This window comes from Oryctolagus cuniculus, chromosome Y (assembly GCF_051225735.1).
Source record: "Oryctolagus cuniculus isolate XC-2025 breed Fujian yellow rabbit chromosome Y, ASM5122573v1, whole genome shotgun sequence".
NCBI classification, from domain to species: domain Eukaryota; kingdom Metazoa; phylum Chordata; class Mammalia; order Lagomorpha; family Leporidae; genus Oryctolagus; species Oryctolagus cuniculus.
In genome coordinates, this window is record NC_142889.1 from 24046263 (window position 1) to 24065488 (window position 19226).

At 42.3% G+C, this 19226-nt stretch overlaps 1 long non-coding RNA gene and 1 pseudogene across 2 annotated transcripts in view; one reads left to right on the forward strand and one right to left on the reverse strand.

Annotated features, from left to right (window-relative positions):
* LOC138845025 (uncharacterized) overlaps nucleotides 1-19226 on the forward strand; it is a 117399-nt gene that overhangs the window by 49744 nt on the left and 48429 nt on the right. The window lies entirely within an intron of this gene.
* On the reverse strand, nucleotides 10738-11346 carry LOC149119388 (egl nine homolog 1 pseudogene; annotated as a pseudogene).

A 19226-nucleotide genomic window follows, 5' to 3' on the forward strand; every position in this document is an offset into this window, starting at 1 on the left:
CACATACACACACCACCAGCATCATGACCACTGTCACCACCACCCCTCACTGGAGCTGCCTGTGTGTTGGAGAATTGAGGACATCATACAGGCAGGACACAGGAGCTGCAGGCATTGTCTGACAGTAAGGAGGCCATGAGACAGCTCTCAGAGCAGACCCATCTCTCTTTACTGAACATAGCTGTGGGATTGGGGGAGCAGAAGCCCTGTACAAGGAAAGTGTTGAAGAAATCACCAAAATAGTTTGCAAAAGTTTACCATAATCTAAATTACAGAGAGATGGTCTTAATTTCTATAAACTGTTGGTTTTGTCTAATGTTAGTAGTCAGGAAATTTTTTAAAAAATGATTTATCAATGGATTATGCTGCAGAAGTTCAGGGTCACAGTCTACCTGTGAGAACAGGATAGTTTTCTCATGGTTTGGAATCCTGTCAGATGCATTCAAGTCACTAGAACATATTCCACAGGATGCCTCACTGGTAGGGCTGCTTGGAGAGAGCTGTAGCTGTCTTTGGGTGGGGCCCGTGCATGTGTGTTGGTGCACAAGTGTGCATTCATGTGTTAAGGAGGCCAATGTAGTGAGGAGAGTCTCCCAGGTGCTCCAGTCCCTTCTTTCCAGGCACACAAAAAGGTGAAATCACTATCCATGCAGCTCTGGTTCATCTCACTTAAGTTTTCTACTAACAACAAATGTGTGTATATGTATATGTGTGTTTTTGTGTGGTTGACAGTGTGAGTGTCTCCTTGTGCATTTCAAAATCCCAATAAGTTAGGCTTGAAGCTTAAACAAAATAACTGGCAGTGGTGTTTACAATAACCACACAGTGCTCAAAATCCAGGCTCAGAAGAAAAGCACCTACTATGTGTAGGCAGAATTATGACATACAGCCCCTAGAATACAGTGCATATCAGGGATATGAAGAAAACTCACAGGCTAGTTCTAGTACTTCTGTATTTTAAAAGTTATTTTATCTGAAATGCAGAGTTACAGATAGAAGCAGTGAAAAAGGGAGAGAGAGAGAGAGATCCTCCAGCCACTGATTCTGTCTCCAAATGGCCAAAATGGCTGGGCTGTACCAGGTCGAAGCCAGAAGCCAGGAGCTTTACCTGGGTCTCTAATGTGGGTGACAAGGGCCCAAATACTTGGACTGTCCTCCACTACTTTTCCAAGGAGATGGATTGGAAATGAAGCAGTCAGGACTTGAACTGGCACTCATATGGGTTGCTGTTATGGCACGTGGCATCTTAACCAGTTATGCCACAATGCCAGGCCTTAGTATTTGCAATTTATGACTGTAAACTATTAAGCCATGAAGTTAGTAAATCTGTAGCCTCCCACAAGGGTTTTAGGACTACACTCTGTGGATCAGTTAATGTCCCAGGTATCTGGGACTCCTTACTAAGTTAGGGTTTCACTGTTTCCTCTCCCTCTTAGGCCAGGCATGTGGCCCCCAGGGCAGGTTGGGCTAAAGTATTGTTTTTCCAGACTTGGCCTGATGGGGAAGTTTCCTGTTCCAACTCCTGAAGAGCAAGCTGCCAGCCAGGCACAGTGTGGCTTTCCCAATCAGTAAGGAGGGAAGAGACACATGCTTGAAAATAAGAAATGGGGTAGGGGTGGGCCAACAGGGCCTAAACATTTTTTTTTTACTTTTATTTAATGAATATAGATTTCCAAAGTACAGCTTATGGACTACATTGGCTTCCCCCCCCATACCGTCCCTCCCACCCACAACCCTTCCCTTTCCCACTCTCTCTCCCCTTCCATTCATATCACGATTCATTTTCAGGTTTCTATATATACAGAAGATCAGTTTAGTATACATTAAGTAAAGATTTCAACAGTTTGCACCCACATAGAAACACAAAGTGAAAAATACTGTTTGAGTACTAGTTATAGCATTAAATCTCAATGTACAGCACATTAAGGACAGAGATCCTACATGAGGAGTAAGTGCACAGTGACTCCTGTTGTTGACAAACATTCCTGAGCAGACTGTGGAAAGAACACAGGAGCCTTTCTGAAACCACCTATATCCTTCCAATGTCAGGTCTCCCAGTGGGCCCTAGCTCACGCCTGGCCCTGGGGAACAAGGATGCATTGCTGCCTGGAGGAGCTAACACTTGAGTCTGGGGAAGTCAGTACACAGCTCCCAGAGCTTGATTTTGTACAAATACATACAGAGAGATTAAACAGTTCTCAGTGAGCCCAGAGGGGCTCGACCCTTAAATCAAACAAGAATCAAATGCCCATAGACATTCCTTTCCAAGTAAATATGTCTGCCCCTCCAACCAGCACCATGTATGGGGAGAGAATGGGGGTCATGGGAGACACAATTCACATCCATCTATATTCATGTATGCATCAACATTAGCCAGTGTTCTCTGGAGTGTGCATAACATTCTAACCCAGATGGCACTGGAAGACAGACTAGGCCGCATGCAACCTTCCTGGGCACTACAGCAGAGAGGCAACTCAGACACGACATCCTCCCTACTGCTGTGCAAGGGGGCAGCTTGACCCTTCTCAACCCAGTAGGAAAAGACAAGTCTCTTAAGTCACCTGGAGCCATCATATGTGAACATGGCACTTCTGAATGTTCCATAAATCATAAATCATGAAACATATTTTTTTTAAAAATCTCAGTAACTGAAGTCATCTTATGGTACTTCATCTCAAGTATTTAAAATTTTGTTTTCTAAGTAAATTGTACCCTTAAACCTCAGGAATTTGTTTTCAAAAAGTAATTTCATTTTAATTAAAACAAAGGTAAAACGGAGCATGCAAAATGTGGGCAGAAGAACAAGACAATTGCTGATTTGCATTTTGAACTGCCAGGGGTGGGCAGGACACAGCCAGGAAGAGAGGACCCCATTCCTCTTGCCCCTCACTCCCACAGTTCAACTCCCCCCAACCTCAGCTGCACCATCAGGGAACACAGGCAAGAAGTCAGAATCACAAGACACCAAATTCAAGGTTTCTTTTCTGTACTCCGTAGGTGTTTACATCTGCAAATGCAGGGAGCCATGCTCCAGGATACAAGGTACCAGTGTGTGGACATCATACACTCTAGAACAGTGCTCAACCCTAACAGCAACCACTGCTCAGCCTAACATCTCCTAAATCAGGAAGTAGATGGGTTCAGTGTCACTCACTGGCCCCTATGCTACTGCAATCCTGCTTCTGTGGCTTGCTGACGAGAGTTGGAGTGGCTGTTCCTGGGGTTTGCCATCAGGAGCTCATTGGTGCAGAGCAGGTTTCAAAGAGTGGATTCTTTGTTTCCAGGAGCTTGTGTGAGATGCCATACAAAGAAGCAGCAGTCAAATTGTGTCTTTGTTGGGCTCCTCCTTGCCTGACCTCTCTGAGCCCAAGCTCCTGCTGGGCTGTGCTCCCTTGCTGCAGTGGGGTGAGCTGTTCTCCAGGTTCCTCCTGCCAGCCACCTCCTCCCATGCAGCTGCCCACTACTGCTGGCTTCTCCTGTCAGCTGGAATACTGGAGGGCAGTCCAGGGCAGCATCTTCAGCCTCCATCTTCACCTTCATGGTGTTATTGCTTAGAACTTTCACATCTTCACTGAGTTCAGTTGAGTCCATCTTCTCCATTGGGACGCCAAGTTCTGGGCTTTGCAGGGAGGATGCGGGTTAGCAGTGGAGCCTGCACGTAGGGCCTGTCTGAGGCCCCTGAGTATTTTCCACATTGAGGGTCCAACGTGGCAGGACTTTGAGTGTCACTTCCCCACAAGGACACAGGAGCTCCTCACTGCAGTACAACCACATGTCTGCTGCCCTTGGCCTAGTGGGGCACATGCGGGACCACGGTGGGGCCTCACTGTGGGGGTCAGGGCAGATACCACTCCACAGGCCTGGTGTGGGCCTGCACTCATGAGAAGGTGGGGGCTGCAGCTGTGCATGCAGGGCATATGGGGTGGCACCCTGTGCTCCCTGGAAGTCACTTCTGGAAAATGTGGCTTCTCAGACCTGGGAGTGTGGCCCCAAGTGATGTAGGCAGGCACATGGGTTAAAATTGATTAGATTTGTGAGCTGGAAGACCATGCCTCACCACACCCCTGTGTGACCTCATGCCCTACCTGGCCACACCTGTGCACACAATGGCCAGTCAGGTTAATTAACCATTCCCCTTTGAAAATAGTTTAAAAGCCTGGTACATGGTGTGTCCACCCTTTCCTATTCCTTGGCATCTTGCCAGTACAGGGCCTGTGTGGCCCTGAACCTCCAGGGTGCATTGTCTTTGGGCCACCTTCCCCATGCTTCCTGGCCCAGATGCTCTTACATGTGGCTGGTTCCTGGTACTTGGTATGAGCCCAGATTTACCTCTCTTCTTTAGGCAGGGCCCTCACTCTCCTATGCATCTTTCGCACTGAATCACTGAATACAAGTTTAAAATGCACCACGCTGCCTCGTTCATTTATGCCAGTATTCAGAATTCTTCTCTAAACATTAGGCAAGAACCCTCATGGGCTTATCAATATTGGGAATTTATCAATAAGCATTCAGTGATATTGTATGGCACTCCAAATTCTGGTTACATAAGGAACTCCTTTTCTTCCTCTGGCCCTCCCCCTCCTCCCCCTGCTCCTCCTTTCCCCTCCTCTCACCTCGCCACCTCCTAAACCTCCTCCTACACCTCCTCCTCTGCCTCAGTTTTTTGCCTTTGCTAGAAACATGTTGTTTTTTTTTATTTTTTCCATGCATAATTGGATCAATATATACATTTTATTTTGTTCCTTTGTGTACTAGTGTCACACTGTGTGAACATTATTACAGAGTCCTTTCTCATTGCTCTTCTTTTTTGCAGGGATTTTTTTTACTATTTTCAGCTTGAGTGTTCTAAACATGCCTATAATAATTTTCTGCAGAAAATAAAATATTCAGGGATTTTTAAATTAATAATTTATAATTTATAAATCATAAACAAATTTTATAAAAATGCACCTTCCATATTTACATATTTAAAATTAATGTGGAGTAAAGAACTTTTTATATTAAGCCAATATTCAAAAACATGATATTTTCCCCTTTTACAATGATACATGTGTATAAGCTTCTAACATTTTATCTTATTTAAAAATTGTTTTTAGTAAAAATGGGATCTTCTATTCCATCATATCTTGTAATTGGTGTATGTTGAAAAGCACAAAGACTATTGTGATTTGGATGTTGGTTTTATAAACTGATTCATTAAGTTATCTTGCTAATTTTAGCTTTTCCAAGATTCTTTTAATTTTTTTCTATAACCAAATAATTTTCAATAAAATACTTTCTTCTCCTTCTGAAGTTATCATGATTCTAACTTGATTTTTTTCTTTCCTATTTACATGGTTAATAACCTAATAACAATGAAAATGGTAGCATCTATGTCCAACTCTTAAGTGCAATACACTTCTGTTTCAAAATTCTTAGTGTATCAATGCCATTATAAAGATAACTTATTTCAGAATACTTTAAATTTAGAAAACAAAAATTACAAAATAACCACACAGTTCCCATATATCCCACTCTCAGAATCCTTACTGCTAACATCTTATACTAGTATGATATATTTGTCACAATCAATGAGCCACTCATAGATTTCTCTATTTTTATCTCACTAGTTGTGATAGTCTGTCACAATTAGTGAACCATGCCAGTTTTGCCAATTGTTTACCCAACTCCCTCTATCCAACCCACCACTTTCAGATTCTAACACTAACAGTTATTTGTTGAGATTGAGGGGTTTTGGGGGTCCTACATCTGAGGAAGATTTTGTTAACGCATAATCTGCATCTAATTATCGATGCCAACAAAATATCTGATGTTCTTTATTTGAGATAGAGTCTGTATTCTCTTCCTCTGACTCTAAGCTACTATGTGAGTGCCTTGACATGAGATTACACTATAAATGATGTCATGCCAGTTTCTAGACCTGGCCTTCAATGCAATGGCAGCTCTAGGCCTTACTGAAATCAGTAGAACTACTCTAATGGGCAATGCCTGGAGAAACCTAGAGAGGGAAGTGTGCCCTGCTGATTCCCAGCACCCTAGCCTCCTCCATGACAACACACCAGTTATGTGTATCAATTGTCTTAAACCTTCTAGATAAGCTGAGACCCAACATGAGTATCCCAGCATGATCTCAGTCAATGTCATGAGAAATGGACATATTTGCCAATGAATTAGTGCCTGTATTTTTGACTGACAAGATCATGAGATAATAAAATATACACTGTACTCTATTGAATACTATACAGCAGTCAAAAACAACGAAACCCAGTCATTTGCAACAAGATGGAGGAATTTGGAAAACATCATGCTGAATGAATTAAGCTAGTCCAAAAGGGACAAATATCATAGGTTCTCCCTGATTGGCAACAACTAACTGAGCACCAAAGGGGAAACTTGTTGAAGTGAAATGGACACTGTGAGAAACAGTGACTTGATCAGCTCTTGTCCTGATGGTTGATGTACAATGTAATACTTTATCCATTTTAGTTTTTTTTTGTTGTTGTTGTTCTAGTACCATTGGTTGAACTCTGTAATTAACACACAATTGTTCTTAGGTGTTTAAATTTTAACTGAAAAGTGATCCCTGTTAGGAATTTGGAAAACATTATGCTGAGTGAAATAAGCCAATCCCAAAGGGACAAATACCACTTATTCTCCTTGATAGGTGACAACTAACTGAGCACCAAAAAGGAAACCTGTTAAAGTGAAATGAACACTATGAGAAATGGTGACTTGATCAGCCCTCACCCTGACTGTTGATGAGCAGCTTAATATGTTACCCCTCTTAGTATTTTTTTGTTTGTTCTACTTAATACTTTTGGTTGAATACTGTAATCAATACACAATTCTTCTTAAGTGCTGAAACTTAACTGAAAAGTGATCGCTGTTAAATATAAGAGTGGGAATAAGAGAGGGAAGAGATGTGCAATTCAGGACATGCTCAAGCTGACTTGCCTCAAATGGTGGAGTTAGAAACATACCAGGGGATTCCAATTCAATCCCATCAAGGTGGCATGTACCAATGCCATCTCACTAGTCCATTTGATCAATTTCTGTTCACAATTGATCATAATGATAGGACTAAGAACCAAAGGGATCACATAAACAAGACTAGTGTCTGCAAATACTAGCTGATAGAATCAAAAAGGGAGAGAATGATCCAACATGGGAAGTGAGATACACAGCAGACCCATAGAATTGCAAATGTCCTAACAGCACTCTGGCCTCATAATCTGCCCTTAAGGCATGTGGATCTGGCTGAAAAGCCCATGAGAGTATTTCAGGCATGGAAAGCCGAGACACTCTGGGGAAAAAAAAAACCTAAATGAAAGATCTCTGTGAGTGAGATCCCAGTGGAAAGAATGGGTCATCAAAGAAGGAGGTACCTTTCTCTGAAGGGAGGAGAGAACTTCCACTTTGACCATCGCCTTGTCTACATATGATCAGAGTCAGTGAACTCAGGGGGCTTCCATAGCCTTGGCAGCTCATGACAAGAGCCTAGGGTGATTACTGAGGCCATAAACAGGAGTGTCAATTTGTTCAGTCAACAACAGGAGTCACTGTGCACTTACTCCTCATGTAGGATCTTTGTCCTTAGTGTGCTGTACATTGAGATTTAATGCTATAACTAGTACTCAAACAGTATTTTTCACTTTATGTTTCTGTGTGGGAGCAAACTGTTGAAATCTTTACTTAATGTATGCTAAACTGATCTGTATATAAAGAGAATTGAAAATGAATCTTGATGTGAATGGAAGGGGAGAGGGAGTGGATAAGGTGAGGGTTGCGGGTGGGAGGGACGTTATGGGGGGGAAGCCATTGTAATCCATAATCTGTACTTTGGAAATTGATATTCATTAAATAAAAGTTAAAAAAATATACACTGTTTATGTCCAAAGTCTGTCATTTTTGCACATAATCAGACATAACAATATTACTTTCCTTTTATCTATTCAATGTAATTGATTACATTAATATATTTCATATTAAACCAATATCAATCAAGATTATTTTATATAATTATTTTGCTATTTAAAATTATTTAATATTTTGTATTCATTGTTATATTTCATAATTGTTATACATCATTTTTGGTTTAAGATCTCTTTTTTGATGAAATCTGTTAATTTTTTAGACCAAATTTTCCTTCCTTGTCTGTATGTGGATAGTATGCGATCATCTATTCTTCCAAGGATTTTCAGATTTATTCTACGTATTTTTATTGTGAGGAAGGTATTTAATGTAAAAATGTGGGCTTTTAAGGTTGATTTTATTTATTTGAGAGGCAGAAGGAGAGAGAGAGAGAGGGAAAGAGAGGTCTTCAATCTGCTGGTTCACTCTCCAAATGACCACAACAGCAAGGATTGGTCCAGGCTAAAGTCAGGAACCTGGAGCTTCACTCGGGTCACCCACATGGGTGTAGAGGTCCAGTGACTTGAGCCTTCTGTTACCTTTCTCATGTGCATTTGCAGGGAGCTGCATCAGAAGTGGGGCAGCTGGACTAGAACTGGCACACATATGGAATGCCAGGACTACAGGTGATGGCTTAACTAATTATGCCACAATGCTGGCCCAAATATGTGGTTAGCTTTATCTTATAAATTGTAATGTTATATATTAGCAGCATGATAATAAATAGATCATATATCAGAATGATATAACAATTGTAAATATTAAGGTGACTAAAAGAAAGTATCAAATGACATGAAACAAAAGCCAGGTGGGTGATCATTGGCATCATAAATAAGAGTGTCAATTGCTAAATCAACAACAGGAATCCTTGTGCACTTATTCCCCATGTAGGACCTTTGTTCTTGATGAGTTGTACTATGAGAATTAACTGTAAAACTTGTTTTCAAACAGTACCTTATACTTTGTGTGTGTGTGTGTGGGTGCAAATTGTTGAGATCTTTACTTAAGTATAGGGGTGGTCTTCTTTAGTTAATTGAAAATGAATCTTAATGAAGAATGGAATGGGAGAGGGAGTAGGAGATGGGATGATTTGAAGGTGGGAGGGTGGGTATGGGGGGAAGAACCGCTATATTCCTAAAACTATACCTATGAAATTTATATTTATTAAATTAAAGCTTTCTAAAAATTTTTAAAAAGAAATAAGAAAACAGAAGTCCAGAGGAGCCTCTAGTATTTAAAACTCAAATAGCCTATATAATCACAAAGAAAATTATAATTTATGTTGGACAAAACTAAAATACAAAATGACAATCACATTTCTGGTAGATACATGGAGGCCAGAATGTCTTTACAACTCTAACATCTGAGGCGGAAATTACTGCCCTTTGAATGTAGGCTGGCCTTTGCCTACTGAGTCAACACAGCTTGGCATGTTTAAAACACTGAAAAAGATATCTACAGAGCTTTTCATCTCACAGTAGCAGAACACACATTCTTCTCACCAGTGCATGGAACTTTCTCTAGCATAGACCATATGCTACACCATACTGAAACCCTACCATGCATCTTCTATGGCCACAGTGGAATCAACCTGGAAATCAACAATTCAAGAATCTCTAGGACATATGCAGACAAATGGAGACTGAACAACATGCTCCTGAATGAACAGTAGGTCATAGAAGAAATCTAAATATTTCTGGAAAGAAACAGTACAATACATCATACCAAAATTACATCATACAATAAAGGAAGTGCTGAGAGGGACATTTATAGCAATGGGTACCTACATAAGAAATTGAAAGACACCAAATAAGTGAGCTGTCAATGCATCTCAAGGACCTAGAAAAAAAAAGTAGTAGATGAAAAAAATACTTAATATCAGAGAAGAAATACACAAAAACAAAAATACAAAATATCATGAAATGAGGAGCTGCTTTATTTGAAAAAATACATAAAATTAATATACTATTGGCCCAACTAAGAATAATGAAGGAAAATATCCACATCAATAAAATCAGAAATGAAAAAGGAAATATAATAATAGATACCATAGAAATAAAAAAGAATCATCGGGAAATACTACAAAGAGCTATATGCCAATAAATTGGGAAACCCTGAAGAAATGCATAGATTTCTGTACACATACAATCTAACATAATTGAGTATGAAGACAGAAAAACTAACAGACCAATAACCAAGACAGAAACTGAATCAGTAATTAAACTCTCCCAATATAGAAAATCCCAGGACTGGATGGTTTCACTACTCAATTCTACAAGACATTTAAAGAAGAATTAATTCCATTCTTCTCAACCTATTCGAAACAACTGAAAGAAAGGAAAACCTCCCAAACTCCTATGAAGCCAGCATAATCTTAATTCCTAAACCAGCAAAAGAAACAACAGAGAAAGAACACAATATACAAATATCCCTGCCGAACATAGATGCAAAAATCCCCAACAAAATATTAGCTAATTGAGCAACACATCATAAAGATCATTCACCCAGACCAACTGGGGTTTATCTTTTATATGTAGGGATGTTTCAACATTCCCAAATGAATAAATGTGATACATCATATTAACAAACTGAAAAACAAAAACCATGTGGTTATCTTGATGGATGAAGAGAAAGCATTTGATAAAATACAACATCCTTTCATGACTAAAACTTTAAACAAATTGGGTATAGAAGGAACATTCTTCAACACAATCAAGGCAATTTATGACAAACCCACAGCCAGCATCCTACTGAATGGGGAAATGCTGTAAGCATTCCCCCTAAGATCCAGAACCATACAAAGATCCCCACTCTCACCATTGTTACTTAATATAGAAGTTTCAGCAGTCTATCAAATTTGGGTTCAATGTCAGCAAACTGGGCTTGCTTTCTGGAAAAATTCTAAGTACACCTCCACTTACCTTGGCACCCCAGTCTTTATTAATATATACAAGTCACACATCTCCCATCTCCATTTGGATTATCAACATACCACACATAACCTGTTCCATTGCCTGGATAACACCATGGCTTTCGTCCGGCCAATCATTTTGTAGTTGCCCAGCTTCTCGTTACAGTGGTGGATCAGGTTGTCCATGCTGCTCATCAGCAGCCCAGCAGTTTCACAGCTGGCTGTCTGTGAACTTGCCTGTGCAGTGCAGGGCGCGCATCTCATCGCATATCTTGTCCAGGAAGTCGTCCACTACCCAGATGCCACGCTTGTTCATGCAAGGCAGTGTGGAACTGGCTTCATCTGCCCTTTGGGCTGCAGACCACAGCTATGGCTCAGTCCCTGGCAGGGCGTGTTTCTAGGCGGGTACTGGTTCGCTTGCTCCTGATACAGCGATGGGCGGCTCAAGAGTTCCTCCCTGGCTCCACCTCTGCCACCGCCGGGCCCTGGAGGCCGGGGTTCCTGTTTATGGCAGGGTGGGCCATGGACTTGGCCTTTGCCTTGGCCGCATCTCTTGCAGCCGGCCCGAATCCCTGGAGGCAGTGGAAGTGCTGTAGGGACTAGGGACGAGCAGCTCCTTTCCTGGGCTCTGGCCCCACAGCCCTGGGCCGTGGTGTGGTGGGAAAGGCCAGGGTGCTGGGTCAGGCCTGCCCCACGGCCAGAGGCGCCCTCGCTGCCCTGGCACAGGAGCTCCTGCTCCTTCCAGTTCTGGCGCTGGTGCGGCCACAGCACAGCAGGCTCTCCATCTCCCCACAGGGCTCACAGTACCGCTGGTCCCGCTTGCTCTGGCCCTGCCCTCCAGGCCCGCCACTGTCATTGCCCATGGTGGAGGAAGCGGTGGGCCAGTAGGAGAGGTGGGGGCTGGACTGCCTAGTTCAGGGCCAGGGAGCAGAGAGTGGCAGAGAATGTTTCTGCGCCATGCACTTGCTGCCCCTCTATTCAAGCAGGCCGGCGCCAACGTCCTCAGCCAGGCTGCTTTCTCATCCTTGGGGACAGCCCCGCAGCGCCAACGGCTGCTTCGGCGCCTTATCACGCAAGGGTTGAGGGTGTACGGCCTGCGTGGGACCAAGATCTCTGCTCTGGGCGCGCTAGACCAGCAGCCTTCCAGGCCGCCGCCTCGCCATCGCGGGCGGCCTGGCCCAGCTTGTGCAGTAGCGCAGGGCGTGCAGGCGCTACTTCCTCTGCGCGCTCGGCAGACACCACTGCCCGTTGGCGACCAGGGCAGGGGCTCGAGAGGGCAGAGGAGGGGGAGCAAGGGCCCAGGGCAGCGCTGAGGGGGCGGTGGCCGTGCACACGATTGGCCTGCTCCTTGGATCTCCTGCACTCTGCGGGAGGTGGCCTCGGCGGAGCCCTTGGGCGACTTTCCACGTTGGAGTGGGCCGGGGACATCAAGAGGCCGTCGCACTGCCACCACCCTCTGTGGTCTGTGAGTGGACACCCCGCAGACAGATTCAGGAGCCCAGAGAGGAGGGGGCAGAGGCAGGCTGTGCACATACCTGCTGAGAGAGGGTGCTGGCCTGGGGAGGGTCAGAGAGTGGCAGACTCGTAATCCTGGCTGCTTGTCCTTTAGGCCGACTTGGGTTGTGCTAGGCGCACTTCTAGACATTGAGTTGCAAGGTGTCCATTGAGAAGGAAATGGAAATTCATAAAAGTAAAGCAACTTGCCCAAGGTCATGCTGAACTGGGATCCAGGAATCAGCTTTGTTAGATTCCAAGGCTGTTTTTCCCATTACACCATGCAGCTTCTGCTTGAAAAAAGTTAATTAAACACAGAGTCTCAGAGCAGGCATTTGGTCTAATAGTTAAGACATCTCTGTCCCACACCTGAGTGCCTAGGTTTGAAGCCCAGCTCCAGCTCCAGACTCTAGCTTCCAGCTAATGCAGACCCTGGGAGGCAGTGGTCATAGCCCAGGTAATTGGATTCCTGCCATGCACGTAAGAGATTTGGATTGTGTTGTTGGCTCTTGGTCTTTCACTTTTAGAAGTTACATATTCTGCCTCCAGGAGTGTGCATCCATGACATGTGTAGACTCGTTTCTGCTTTCAGGCATAATACAAGGCAGGTGTGGCACCTTGCAGATGTGAGGGCTCCCCATTCATTTTTTAAAAATATTTATTTATTTGAAAAAAGTTACACAGAAAGAGAAGGAGAGGCAGAGAGAGAGAGAGAGAGAGAGAGAGAGAGAGAGAGAGAGGTCTTCCATCCGCTGGTCCACTCCCCATCTGGCCACAATGGCTGGAGTTGAACCAATCTGAAGCCAGGAGCCAGGAGCTTCCTCTGGATCTCCCACGTGGGTGCATGGGCCCAAGGATTTAGACCATCCTCCACTGCCCCCCCCCAGGCCATAGCAGAGAGCTGGATCAGAAGTGGAGCAGCCGAGTCTCGAACCAGTACCCATATGGGATGCTGGCACAGCAGGCAGGGGCATCATCCACCATGCCACAGCACCGCCCCCCATTCAATTTTAATACATGAGTGCTCAGGGACTTGTGAATTATGTTTGCAATTACCACCTAGTAATTATCCATTAGCTGCTAAAAATAAACTCAATAAGTTGCCAATATTCTGTGAATTTAGCACATTATTACTGATGCACTTTGTTGGCTTTGAAGAAACTAATGTGACATATATGCCAATTTAACATTTTCTCACAAGTTTAGTAATAATCATATCTACTTCACCAAAGTTGTAAAATAATTACAAGAATTATAAGCATATGCCTGCAGTGCCAGCCTCCCATAAGGGCCCCAGTTCGAGTACTGGCTGCTCCACTTCCAATCCAGCTCCCTGCTAATGCACCTGGAAAAGCAATAGAAGATAGCCAAAGTGCATGGGTCCCTGTACCCACATGGGAGATCCAGAAGAAACTCCAGGTTGCTGGTTTTAGATTGGCCCAGACCTGGCAATGGTGACCATTTGGGGAGTGAACCAGTGGAAGGATAATCTCTCTCTCTCTCTCTCTCTCTCTCTCTCTCTCTCTCTCTCTCTCTCTCTTCTCTGCCTCTGCTTCTCTGGAACTTTATCTTAAAAGTAAATAAAGAAATCTTTAAAAAAAAATCTAGCCATGATTTTTAAAATGTTATTATGTAAAACTGGCAGTGCGGGGCGGCACTGTGATGCAGTGGGTTAAAGCGCTAGCCTGAAGCATGGGCATCCCATATGGGCATCAGTTATAGTCCTGGCTGCTCCTCTTCCAATCCAGCTCTCTTCTGGGGCCTGCGAAAGAAGCTAGAAGATGGCCCAAGTCCTTGGGCCCCTGCACCCACATGGGAGGCCGGGAAGAGGCTCCTGGCTCCTGGCTTTAGATTGGTGCAGCTCTGGCCGTTGTGGCCATCTGGGAAGTGAACCAGCAGATGGAAGACCTCTCTCTCTATCTCTACCTCTCTGTAATTCTTTCAAACAAATAAAATAAATCTTTAAAATAAAATTGTCAAGCAATTGAGAAATCCATACTGAACCACTCTGCAGTTACTTTAGTAGATAATGCTCGAAGATAAAAGGAAGCATTAAACCTGTTCCTATAATAATAGATTGATACTCTCTCAGAACTTATATTCCCCACTTGTCATATAATCATAATTTCAAACAGATTAACATTAACTCAAAGTTTATAAAATAATTAGGACAACATCCCTCTTGTAAACTGGTTTGTATTCCTGTAAAAAATAGTTTTAGTTTTGTTTCTCATACTATGGTGCATGTGTTTTGGGAACGATGAATGATGGAATCATATGTACTCTTATATAACTACCTGTGTTCTCATTTTCCTATTTCTTTTCCATTTTAATATTTTCTAATATTCAATTTCATTGGTTACTATGTTGACTTTATCTGAATGCAACATTTAGACATTTATATTTTTGTATGCATACACAGGAGTTTGTAAGTGTGTGTGTGCATATGAGAGACAGCATAGAAAGTAATATTATGAGGAATCCTAACCCTCATTTCAAGCATTAAGCCCTCCTCAGACCTGGCTTCTTTGAAGCAGAGCACTAGGACCTCTCACTGTAATGGGCTGAACTGATTCTCCCAAAAGTGAATATCTTGCAGCCCTAATTTCCAATGTGATTGTTTTTAGAGACAGGACCTTTAAAGGTGTAACAGAAGGAAAATGATATCAAGTGTGAGACCCTAATCCAGGCTCACACCTGACCTTATAAGGAGAGCCAGCAGGGATTCACATGAACAGAGGAAATACCATGTGAACATACAGCAAGTTGCTGGCTAACTGGAAGCCAGGGAGCGAGGTCCCAGAAGTCACCAAGCCTGTAGACACCTTGATCTCAAACTTCCAATGTGCAGGACTGTGAGAAACAACATCTGGGGAATTAAATCATCCCATTTGTTGCAATTTGTCATGGTGACTTTGGCAAAGTAATATACCCAATCACTACCTGCTTAAATTGCACCCACCCAGAAGCTCCACAAAAAAAAAAAAAAACAAAACAACAACAAAAAAAAACTTTCAAAGAAATATGGAAATTAAAAACTGTGGTTTTAGGTACCCAAATGCCTAAATGAGAAAAGGAGAGAAATAAGATGAATGAAAAATAAAACACTAGAAATATGTTCATTAAAATCTAGGTATCAGAGAAAGGGAAAGAAAATACAAAAATGAATAAATTATTCTTGTGTATATGTGTGTGGTTTTAAAAAGCTAATACTTTGATCCAAGTAGAAATTATAATGCTTAATGATATAATAAGCAGATTTAAAAGGACCCTGATGGACTATGGTGTTTCCATGGAACACGGTCTAAATTAACTCTTGAGACCAGCATTGTGGCTTAATGGGTTAAGCCAGAGCCTATGATGCCATCATCCCATATGAATGCTGATTCAACTCTTGGATGCTCCACTTCCAATCCAGCTCCCTGCTAATGTGCCTGGGAAAGCAATAGAGGATGGCTCAAGATCTTGGGCCCCTGCATTCATTTGGGAGATCCAGATGAAGCTCGTGGTTCTTGGCTTCAGCCTGGCCCTACCTTGAGCATTGCAGCCATTTGGGCAATGAAGTAGCAGATGGAAGATCTTTCTCTGTCTTTGTCTCTGTCTCTCTTCCTCCTTCCCTTGCTCCATCCCCCCCTCTAATTCTGCCTTTAAAATAAATAAGTCTTTATTAAAATTAATTTTCACAGCTTCCAGTATATACCTATTTTCAAAATTTCATGGGCGAAATCCAGAGTGTGGCCCAAATTACAATTGTAGCTATGGATAGCTCTAAATTTAAACAAAATACAACATATGATCTTAGGAAAATTACAAAAAGAAAATAGAAGAAAAAATAAGGTATTCACTTACTATACTTAATTTTAATTATAACAATGCTTCAATTTTCCATGGTCAAATGAACTCAATTATTCCATAGGAGGCAGAGTGACTCTAAAAGAATAAGTAACAAATTAAATGTAAACTAAGTTTTTGGAAGTTAAAATTTGGCTAGATAAAGTGGAAATCCACAGGCCAAATTAAAATGAGTAAGATGGCTAAATATAAGGAAATTCAAAGGCTTCAAGTATTGCAATTTATGACAAAAGAAACAATTAACAAAGGGATGAGTATTCCCATTGCTTTCCCTTGCCTTGTTCTTAAAACTAGAAAGAAAAATGGCACTCACATGGTGGTGACTCAACTAACTGAACCACAATACCAGACCCTGTGAACAGCTTTTGTTACTTGATGTTGGAGTTTCCGTATCCTATTCCTGACATGTTGCCTTAGACAGCAAACACTGGAGGCCATCCTCTCTGGCAGTGGTCACCTCCCAGCATGAAATGACAAAAGCAATTTAAGACCTGGCATTTGACTCAGCTGGTTAAATCAATGAATGCAACATTGGCATTCCATGAGCCCAGGTCCAAGTCCTGGCCACTCCATTTCAGTCCAGCTCTCTGCTGATGTACCTGAGTAGGTATCAGGGGATGGCCCAAGTGCTTGGGATAGTGCCACCATATGAGAGACCTGGAAGTATTCCCAGGATCACAGCTTTGGCCTGGTCCAACACTGACCATTGCATCCATTTGAGGAGGGAACCTTCCCTCCCTCCTTCGCTGTAACTCTGCTTTTCAAATAAATTATGCAATAAATCCAAGGTAAAAGCTATCCAAATACATTTTCACACCATTCTTCTGACTGTTGATTGTATTATTATTGGTCTGGATGCATGCCTCAGTTTGCAAACCAAGGACCCAAACTTTTGTTTTTCCCAAAGAAACCTTTTATTTAATGGGTACAAATTTCATAAGTACAACTTTAGGAATATAGTGATTCTTCCCACTGTACCCACCTTCCCACCCCCACTCCACACCACTTCCTCCCCCTCTCCCATTTCCAGTTCCATTCTCCATTAAGATTAATTTTCAATTAACTTTATACACAGAAGACTAACTCTGTACTAAGTAAAGATTTCAATAACTTGCACACACACACAAAACTGAGACCAAGTTTTATAGTTAATTCTGTTAATACAACTCATTGAGGACAGGACTGCATGGGAAGCAAGTATACAGTGACTCCTGTTGTTAATTTAACAATTAACATTCATGTATTATATCAGTGATCACCCAGAGGTTCTTAACATTAGTTGCCAAGGTTATGGAAGCCTTTTGAATCCCAAACTTTTTTTTTTGGACAGGCAGAGTTAGACAGTGAGAGACAGAGAGACAGAGAGAAAGGTCTTCCTTCTGTTGGTTCATCCCCCAAAGGGCTGCTACGGCTGGCGCACTGCGCTGATCTGAAACCAAGAGCCAGGAGCTTCCTCCTGGTCTCCTATGTGGGTGCAAGGCTCGAGCACTTGGACCACCCTCCACTGCCTTCCTGGGCCACAACAGAGAGCTGGACTGGAAGAGGAGCAACTGGGACAGAACTGGCACCCCAACTGGGACTAGAACCCAGAGTACTGGTGCCACAGGTGGAGGATTAGCCTAGTGAGCCGCCGCACCAGTGAGACTCAAACTGAAAAGGAAGCATTCCTAGTGCCAGTGGGGGCTAAAATTTAAAAATGAAAAACAAAAACAAAAAAGACACTCCTGTATCAATATCACTGCAAATGTAATTTTGTCAAACTTTATATCTTTGACAAACCAATGGTTAAGAATGATGTACCACAGTTGCAAGGATCTGCGATTATTTTAATATTTACTGTGTATAATTGAAATGGACGTTGTTTTATTTGATTTTTATTTATAGCCTTTGTCTATATTCCTAATGAACCATGCTGTTTTTATTTTTTATTTGTTGAACTCTTTATTTTGTGGAGTGGCACATTTTAGGAAAATGAGACAAAGGGATAAACAGAGTCTTCAACAATAGCATTTGGAAAAAAAAAATAGCATTTGGATTTGCCAGTATCCTTCTTTTAGTAATGGATGGCACAACTATGAAACAGACTGAAAAGGATATGGAAGATTTGAATATGATAAAACAACAAAGTTAATTGATATATACCACACTAATCAAGAGAATATGCCTTTCATTCAGTGTGCATGCAACGTTTTCCACAGAAAACAATTTGCTACATCATAAAATCACCTGAATAAACCTTGACGAACTCAAATCATTTAAGATATTTTCTCTGACCACAATTAGGAGTATTCGGTTTAGTGGTTAAGATAATGTGTGTAGGGGCTGGTGCTGTGGCACAGGGGTTAAAGCCCTAGCCTGAAGCGACGGCATCCCATACGGGCACTGGTTCTAGTCCCAGCTACTTCTCTTCTGATGCAGCTCTCTGCTATGTCCTGGGAAAGCAGTAGAAGATGGCACAAGTCCTTGGGCCCCTGCACCCATGTAGGAGACCTGGAATAAGCTCCTGGCTCCTGGCTTCAGATCAGTGCAGCTCCAGCCATTGCGGCCATCTGGGGAGTGAACCAGCAGATGGAAGACCTCTCTCTCTGTCTCTACCTCTCTCTGTAACTCTGTCTTTCAAATAAAATAAAATAATTTCTTTAAAAAAGATGTGTGTTATATCCAAATCAAAATCAGAGCACCTAAGTCGAAGTCTTGGCTCTGCTTTCATTTCAGCTTCCTTTTAATATGCATCCCAGTAGGAAGCAGGTGATGGCTGAAGTAATTGCAGCATTGTCACCCATGTGGAAGACTTACTGGCTCCATTTTGGCTGCATGAACTCCAATAGTTGTGAGTATCTAGGAAGCTGTGCAATCTCTCTCTCTCTCTCTCTCTCTCTCTCTCTCTCTCTCTCTCTCTTTCTCTCTCTCTCTCTCAGTGTTTTTTTTAATAAATTATAAAAAGCAAAATCAGGATGATACTTTAGAAGTTGTAATATAAGTGGAAAATAAGCAGTACATTGTGGGAAAAAATAATTGTCGCTATCCCTCTTTGTGGAGGAATGACACTAAACCCTGA